Raw genomic sequence first — 8,599 nt, 5'->3', positions numbered from 1 at the left:
GTCTGAATTGCCGATATAAATGAGTCAGATTAAATAAATTATTAGAAGAATTTTTTACTAAGCAACAACATTTTTGTTTATTTAGTATTATTTTGTATTTTGACAACGACACCCGACTTGGGCGTCGAAACGTTAATAAAATCATTTTTAGGTAAAATTGTGGCTTATTTCCCATTTGAATATACTTGATTTGTTAGTCATATTTTATACTAGAGGGCCGGCGTAGCTAAGCGGTAGTGTGCTTGGCTCGCGTGCGGGTGGTCCGGAGTTCAAATCCTACCGCCGGAAAGGCAACTAGACATTTTTAAAATGTTTATAGGACCCAGGTCGACTCAGCCTGAATAAAATGAGGATCTTGGGTAAAACCAGGGGTAATAATAGGCGGTTGAAGCACTGGCCCTGTTACCTTCATTGTATACCGTAGGCCCTAGATATAGCAGACTACTCTGCTATACTCCCAAAGCCACGTGAGCGGTATAAAACGGGAGACTATTATTATTATTATTATCATATTTTATACTAATAATATAAAACTATCTTTAAAGGGTAATAGTTGTCTTATATTTTTATTATTACCGATTTCTGATAATTTCCTCGACTGTTTTTAGAAACTTTTAATTTCTTGTAAGAAATAGTAGTGTAGGAAACAGAGGTTCAACCTCGCAAAATGGACACAAGTCCGGTTTTATTTTTTTTCTCTTATGTCAAGGGATGCTTATTATGAGACTAACATTTTCTTAAAAAATTTCGTCCCGGAACCCCTCTTTTCATCCCTTTAAGGGGAGTTATTTGTGGTTTTTGCGAAACGTAGCCCTTCCTGTACGTTTTACAAAAAAATTTCTTAATAGTAAAATGAAAAGAACTTTATTTCCTACTATTTATTTCCCGACAGCATATATCTATCACCCACCGTTTAGCAGGGGTGGCGCCCCAAAATTGACAAATTTGAAAAAAATATGTTTTTAAAAAAAATTATTTTTCCCTAACTGTAATGAAAATGAAGAAGAAACTCTGCGGCAATTAATCACAAATAAGTGGCTGATTTTCTGGTATAGGTTACATTTAAGGATAATTGCAAATTTTTTAATTACAGATTTAAATTACAGATTAAATTACAGGTTTTTTAATTACAGAAATTTTTTTATTTATTTTTAATTTTTTAATTTGTATAATACACCTCCATATTTTTCCCAGAACCACCCAAAAAAAAGGAGAATTAATAAAGAAAATAATCAAAAATTGATTTTGGGCCACCACTGTGGCTTTAGGGTACAAAGAGAATAAAATATGCATAGGTCATAATGTGTAGCAGACAGTGTTTTCTTTTATTTTCTATAAGTAGATTATCAATAAAATGAATAGGTGACGAAAAAAAAACAAAAACTGGAGCCCGCCAAAGCATTTCTGAAGTTTACCGTGCCACTGTGCCGTAACGGTTGCTTATAAGAAAAAAATGCATAGGTCCTTATTTGTAGAGAAAATAGTGGTCTTTAATTCTGTATGTAGCAGTCACGTTACTAATTAAATTAATTCAAGTAAAATTGGATGAATAATACCCCTCCGTGACGCCCATGATGGAATTAGAACGACTTGTTACCAGAAGAGGGCTTTCGTTCCCACGTTGTCGATGTGATCGATTTTCGATACGGACAGTAGGTCAGGTAGCTCGCCATTGATACGTAGTGATTTTTGATAATTGTGGACGAATCTGGGAAAAATATGGCATAGAAGTTAAATATTCTACATAAACATCATTGAACAAACAAGAAAAGTTACCAGTAAATCTCTAGAGGGTATTTAGGAAGCCGATTGATATAAGAGAATGTAAAAATATACCACGTGGAATTTGCCGTGAGGGAGGTAGTTTCACTACGTATCATATCCCAGGTAATATAATTAAATTATTTATTCTTATAACATCGCTTTTGGAATACATATAGGTACATCATATATTTTTTTTTGTTTGTCACCAAACATATTAAAATCGTAGTTTCATGTCCTTCTATCATTTTTTGTATTCAATAGCCGGTAGTTTTTGTATCATTTTTTTTTCTAAGTACAATAAAAAGTTCTAGCTTTGGGAAACGGTATATACGCGCAAGCGCAAAAATATCTTGAAGTGACACTGACTAAATTAACAAGTTTGACAAGGCATAACCTAATGTTTATTCTAATATTTATTAGTACTTTTACCTAATTAGCACTATTACCTAATGTTTTTGACAGTAATGTTTTGTTTGAGTTCGGTGAGGATGGATGTTAGCTGTTGCAATTATTATACGGAGAGGGCCTGAATTTCTCAAATGTTTATTTTAGGTTCGTCTACATTCTATAGTTGTTACAAGCTATAGTCACCTTTTGTTTTTTTTTGGAATGGTTTGGATAACAATAAGATAACTCAAGCACCATTACCTAACCTTACCGTCACCAGCATAGCAGCCGTTTTTGCTTTCTTCCCAACAGACTTTCAAATTCGTTGGATTTTGGTAGCGCCTTGAAGGAACACCCTTATAGGACCTTTTTTGTGGAAACTTCTGTTGCATAAGTTAAGTTTTTATCTATCTAAATATATTGATTCTTGCTCTCTTGTATTTAGAACCAATGTAAGCTTATATATGCATATTTAAGTACCTATACTACATATAGTTTTTTGTAGTAAATAAGGGAGTTTTGATTAACAAACTGATATTTTAAACTGAACAAACCAGGTAATGGTAAATAATAATAATAAAGTAAATTAATCTAAAATTTTGTTAAGGGAAGGGGTCATTATTTGTAGAGGTTTTAAATAAAGTGGAAAAGTTTTATGTTATAAATTTTCAAATAATATTTGTATAAAGAGCATCTGACCGTACTCATTTTTTCTTGATAGCTTTATATATCTCCCAGTGTCTGTGCGTAAACATAGTATTTACACACAGATCTGGCATTTAAGTAGTTTGGACACCTGTCAGTCCTATTGATTATTAGATTACATAACTAACCTTAGTGTTAAGACCCTCTAGCTTTCTCACGGACTTTGATTTTGTTTTCCCTAGTACCTTTTGGCTTTGCGCAGTAGCAGTGATATTTTATTTGTTAGTGGCTGTCAGGTCGTATTCTACTTTAACACCACTCACTGTTACTGTTAATCAGTTTTATATAGATATGTCAAGTATTGATATATAATATATGTTGTTGAAATAAATAAGAATATATTTGTTGTTACTATTTTTTGCTTTTATTTCAGTTCCTACTAACAGTAACTATAGCAGCACAAGGTAATTTTTGAATTTTTTTCAGGAAATTGTATTAAGTGTCATTTATTTAGCTTATTTCTTATTGTTCATTACTTAAAAAAAAATCTCAACCATTGTTGAGTTGGCGCCCATTCTTCTTCTCTCTTTATCGTCCTTTTATATTGATCTATCTCCAGTGGTTTTATCTAGTTGCCTTCTATTATTTTTTTGTTTATTAAATAGGTCTCATTTTATCCCTTCTTTGTTTCCATATTTCAAAGCCAGTATTCTGTGCAATAAAGCTATCCCGAATCCCCACTTGAGAGTTTGTGTCTCTCCGTCAGGTTGAAGTGGTTCCTCTGAGCTAAGCCGTTCTTCATTTTATCTGAAATCTTTTCTCTTCTATTTTCCCCTCTTTCATCAGTTCTTTTTCTTCCAAATCCCAATACCCAGAGTATTGGGTTACATGTAGAAGTTTTGTTTTAAAAAATTCATAGGTAATGAAAAAATCGTAAAAACCTGCTATTCAAGGGATAGGGGTAGTTTCTACAGTACATTTTCAAGGATAGGGGTAGTTTCCACAGTGATGTTGCAATATTCATATATATTTATGAAAAACCCTATTATGGAGCATATCTCCATATGGGTCAAAAAGCAAAAAGAAAAATTTTTTTTCAACCCCCCCTTTATTTATTTTTCTTTTGGCTACAGGGGTTGCATCACGAAATCGCTTTTGGTGTCCATGAATGGGTAATAAGAACGTGCACAAAATGATATATAAATCATTTTAATAAAGAGCATGGTGTGTGAAGGATTCCAAGAAAATCAATTTCCTTATTAATTCTCCTTTTTTTTTGTGGTGGTCTCGGAGAAAAAATGGAGGTGCATTATAGAAATTTGTAAATAACACCAGTACATGGATAATTGCTGAAAGTTTTTTACTCTAGCATAGGCGGTTCAGATGGTATAAAAAGGGGTTTTTTTAAAATGTAACACTCTGTAATTAAAAAATTTGCAATTGCCCTTAAATAAAACCTATACCAAAAAATCAGCCACTTATTTGTAATTAATTGCCGCAGGGTTTCTTCTTCAATTACGCTACAGTTAGGGAAAAATAATTTTTTTTTAAACATTTTTTTTTAATTTGTCAATTTTGGGGCGGTGATAGACATAAGCTAATCGGTGGGTGATAGACATAAGCTGTCGGGAAATAAATAGTAGGAAATATAGTTCTCTTCATTTTACGAAGTAAATTTTTTGCAAAACGTAGAGGAAGGGCTACGTTTCGCAAAAACCCAAATTACCCCCTATAAAGGGATGAAAAGGGGGTACCGGGGCGAAATTTTTTAAGAAAATGTTAGTCTCATAATAAGCACCCCTTAATATTCCAGAAAAAAATAAAACCGGACTTGTGTCTATTTTGCGAGGTTCAACGTCTGTTTCCTACACTATAGTGTGTTTTTTTATTTTGGTGATTGTTTTATTATCCCATTAAATTGTTTTGGTGATTTATTATTTTATTAATTGTGCAATTATCCTATAAATAGAGAGTGTACATTTTAGTTGTTTTTTGTTTATTGAACTATCAAAAAACGTCGCATATTTGGCAGTGTAACAAATTTGTAATAAATTCAAATTTGGTACTTAGCAATAAATTAAATGCAACATTTTTATTTCATAAATATTTACATGATTGTAGAAGGTCACTAATAGAAAGAAAACACACTTTTTACATTTTTATTTTGTTTTGCCAAGAAAAGGGTTAAGATAAAGTACATGTTATCTACTTATATCTGATATGCGAAACATTATTCTTTACAAATCATCTAAACTATTTGCAAAAACTACTGCTTCGTCGACATATCTGTTTTTTAGACGTACTCTATACTGCATGCGTGAAATGTCTTGTGCTGCTCTAGTAGCACTTGTTGTGGTTGTTCCTTTGTTTTCTGAAGGCGCTTTAGTAGTAGTGGCGAACCTTCGCATAGGGGGGGGGAGGAGTTTCAATAAAACATCAACAAAAAGACATAAAATAGATAAACCAAAACTACATAAAAGATATAGATAATAATTTATATGCAATAAGTTCCCTTAATTTTCCTAACTGTCGAGTTTATTGGGTTGAATTTATTTGTCTGTAGTTTCAGTTTTATTCAGCTGATTTATATTTTTTTGAGAAAGGCACTCCGCCGAAACAGCTGTAGTCACTTAGATATAATAAATTTTGTGGAAGTATAGAAAACAAACGTTTTCAGTTTTTTATTGTTAGATTATATTTTTCTGTTTAAAATTTTTTCTTTAATTTTGGAGAGTATTTTGGGTATTCCCCTATCTTTCAGTAAATCCGCAACTGTGCATTAGTTTTCTAAAGATAACGCGGAACTGCAGCTGTACTGGTATTGGATAAGTGTAAAGAATTCATGAAAACATGATAATTCTTATGTCGCTGTAACCGTACATTTTCTATCTCACTTTTTCTGTTTTATGAGGACATCTCGGAGGTTTTCTGAAGACAAAAATACAAAGCATCTATTTTTAACCACGAATTCATATGTAACACGTAAATAAGCATGAAGAAAATGAGTGTCTCTTCTTTCAATAATAAATATTTTCCTTTACTTGACCGTGAATTAGTGCACTTAACGTAAACCGACCACCTGAATCCAATAACTGCAGAAGGCTGTAGCTTCAGTGTAATAGTATTTCAGACCTAAATCCCATGTTCCTTATTGTTACCATGCACTTAGAGAATGCAGGCTAAACTTCCATGAAGACGAGGACACAGACTTCATGGAAGAAGTCGAAGAGCAAGAAGGAAGACGAGAGGACCCAGAAGATATCATCCCCCCAACATCACGGGAAGAAATAAACGAACACATAAGAAACAGTTCACCAAAGAAAGCGCCTGGTCTAGACGAAATATCAAATAGAGCCCTAAAATACTTCCCCAGAAGAGCTATAGTGTATTTTACAAACATAGTAAACGCGAAATTAAGATACAAAATATTTCCAAACAGATGGAAAGAGGCCCATGTCATCATGATCCCAAAACCTGGCAAAAACCACACGTTCCCGCAGAATTACAGGCCAATCAGCTTACTCCCAGCGATCAGCAAGAGAGTGAAAAAAATCATCCTTAGCAGACTGCAAGCGGAAACACACAGATTAGAGATAATCCCAGAAACTCAATTTGGATTCAGAGCAGAGCACTCCAGTGAGCTACAAGTACTCAGACTAACTCAGTACATAGCATCTGGTTTCAACGATAAGCAGTACACCGGAGCAGCATTCCTGGACGTAAGCAAAGCTTTCGACAGAGTATGGCATAAGGGGCTCATATATTAAATGCGAGGCTATGGTTACAGCGGGGCGATAACGAGGCTGATCTCATCGCACTTGCGGAACCGGAGTTTCAGGGTTCGGATAGGACAAGTCCTGTCCGAGCTCGGGAGCCCGGAGGCTGGAGAGCCACAGGGAGCAGTCCTGTCACCCCTGCTGTATACAATATACACCGCAGACGTACCTAGAACTCCAGGTACCCTTATGAGCATCTACGCAAACGACACAGCGATAGCGGCCAAACACAGAAACGTACACATAGCAGTGGCCAACCTGCAAACAGCGTTAGAAGACATCGAGGAATGGAGTATAAAGTGGAAGATAGCCCTCAACTCCGAGAAAACGCAAGCGGTACTATACAAGAAATGCAGACAACAGCCAGAAAAACAACTGACGGTGCAGAACACCCCCATCGAGTGGAAAGACGAAGCCAAATACCTAAGAGTCATCATGAACAAAGGATTAACGTTCAAGAAACATGTAGAAGCCACAGTCCAGAAAGCCCACATGGCAAGAGCAACACTTAGAGGACTCACAGGAAAGAAAAGTAAAATAAGACTGAAAATTAAAATAAGGCTTATAAATAGTATCATACTTCCGATACTAACGTACACATCTCTCGCATGGGGACACGTGTGTGATACAACAAAAAAGAAGATACAGGTGGTCCACAACAACAGCCTAAGAGAAGCAGCCAAAGTCCCAAAATACATAGCCGAACGATTCCTCTTCAGAGAACTACAGCAAGTTAGAGTCACGGAGATGATGACAGACGAGGGCAGGGAAAAATTTGCAGAACTGGAGCACCATCCAAGCTCAATAATGCGAGAAATGCTAAGGTACGACGCTTTCCAGCGGAAGCGCAAACGTCCTAAACAACAGATAGTGTAAAGTGGGATAAATAAGTAAATAGTGAAAACGGTGAATGGTTCGTAGCTCGAAAACAACAAGTGCCGAAGAAAAACGTAACACAAACGTAGGTCCAATACCACGATCACCTTAATGTAAGACAATTATAAAAAATATCCAAAAAAGGTGTAAGCCACCAAAAAAATCATAAAAAAACAAAAAAATCATAAAATTCTTAAGCACCAAGTCATTGGACCGAGCCAAGTGGGGCTTGGTACAATGACTTAAGGCCCAAGCAAGCAATTTTAGTACCGCGGATAAGTAAATAGAAGATAAAGGCATAGAGCGATTCACGCTGGCCTAGTTTTTGTAATTCGATTAGGGCACCACATTGGAATCTTATTACCCAGGATTCCATTGTGAAGAGCATTTTGCTAAGATAGTTGTGCCCCCATCGCCCATCAGCGTGCTATGGGGGCAAAGGGATGGCCTGGGGCATTGGAGCGAGGTGGGGTGATCCCTGTTTTAGACTCGGGTCAAAACACCTCGCCCCAATGAATTGTTACACCCGAATGTACTTTTTCGATAGGGTGAACATCTCCGACAGGCCGGGGTTAAATCAAATTGCTTGCTTGCTGTGCTTGCACTTAGAAATATCATTGTGAACTAGTATTTTATTAGTTCACAACGATATTTCTAATATATTATCATTGTCCGCACTTCTGTTAAATTTAACCGGGGCCACTTTTTCATAAGGAGTGTTGTGGGGTAATTTCACTTGTATTGGTTTTTTAAGATGTTCCTGTGCGAAGAAAGCTACATGTCCACTTTCAATATGAAATCTCTAACAGTGTTCGAATTATTGGAAAAAAATAAATTTTCATGTTGTAACTTCAAAGGACTGTAACTTTTTTATATGCACATTTGTACTAAAGTACATTAGGTTAAATCAAACTATTTTTGATCCCAGAATATTTAGTTTAATTTATGTCCTACTTTTTTGATACACCCTGTATATCGTTTACGGTCTCTCACTTCCTTCCGGGATTTTATTTAACACACTAACACACCCAACCTTGCCGGATGTATACGAAACCTCAAAACTCAGCTAAGTAGAAAAATGCATACCAAGCGTGGGGAGATATTTTATTCACGAACAAAGACCTTTGGCCCTGCTGAATAATCAATTGCGT

At 35.4% G+C, this 8,599-nt stretch overlaps 1 long non-coding RNA gene across 1 annotated transcript; it reads left to right on the top strand.

Annotated features, from left to right (window-relative positions):
* Positions 1-1,510: 1,510 nt before the first annotated feature.
* On the top strand, positions 1,511-3,210 carry LOC126888220 (uncharacterized). The gene is made up of 2 exons (XR_007699454.1): positions 1,511-1,887; positions 2,317-3,210. It is a non-coding gene; the product is annotated as an uncharacterized LOC126888220 (long non-coding RNA).
* Positions 3,211-8,599: the final 5,389 nt, after the last annotated feature.

This window comes from Diabrotica virgifera, chromosome 7, assembly GCF_917563875.1.
Source record: "Diabrotica virgifera virgifera chromosome 7, PGI_DIABVI_V3a".
In the NCBI taxonomy this organism is placed as follows: domain Eukaryota; kingdom Metazoa; phylum Arthropoda; class Insecta; order Coleoptera; family Chrysomelidae; genus Diabrotica; species Diabrotica virgifera.
Note: the sequence above shows the minus strand (reverse complement) of the source record. Positions and strands in the feature narration are given on the sequence as shown.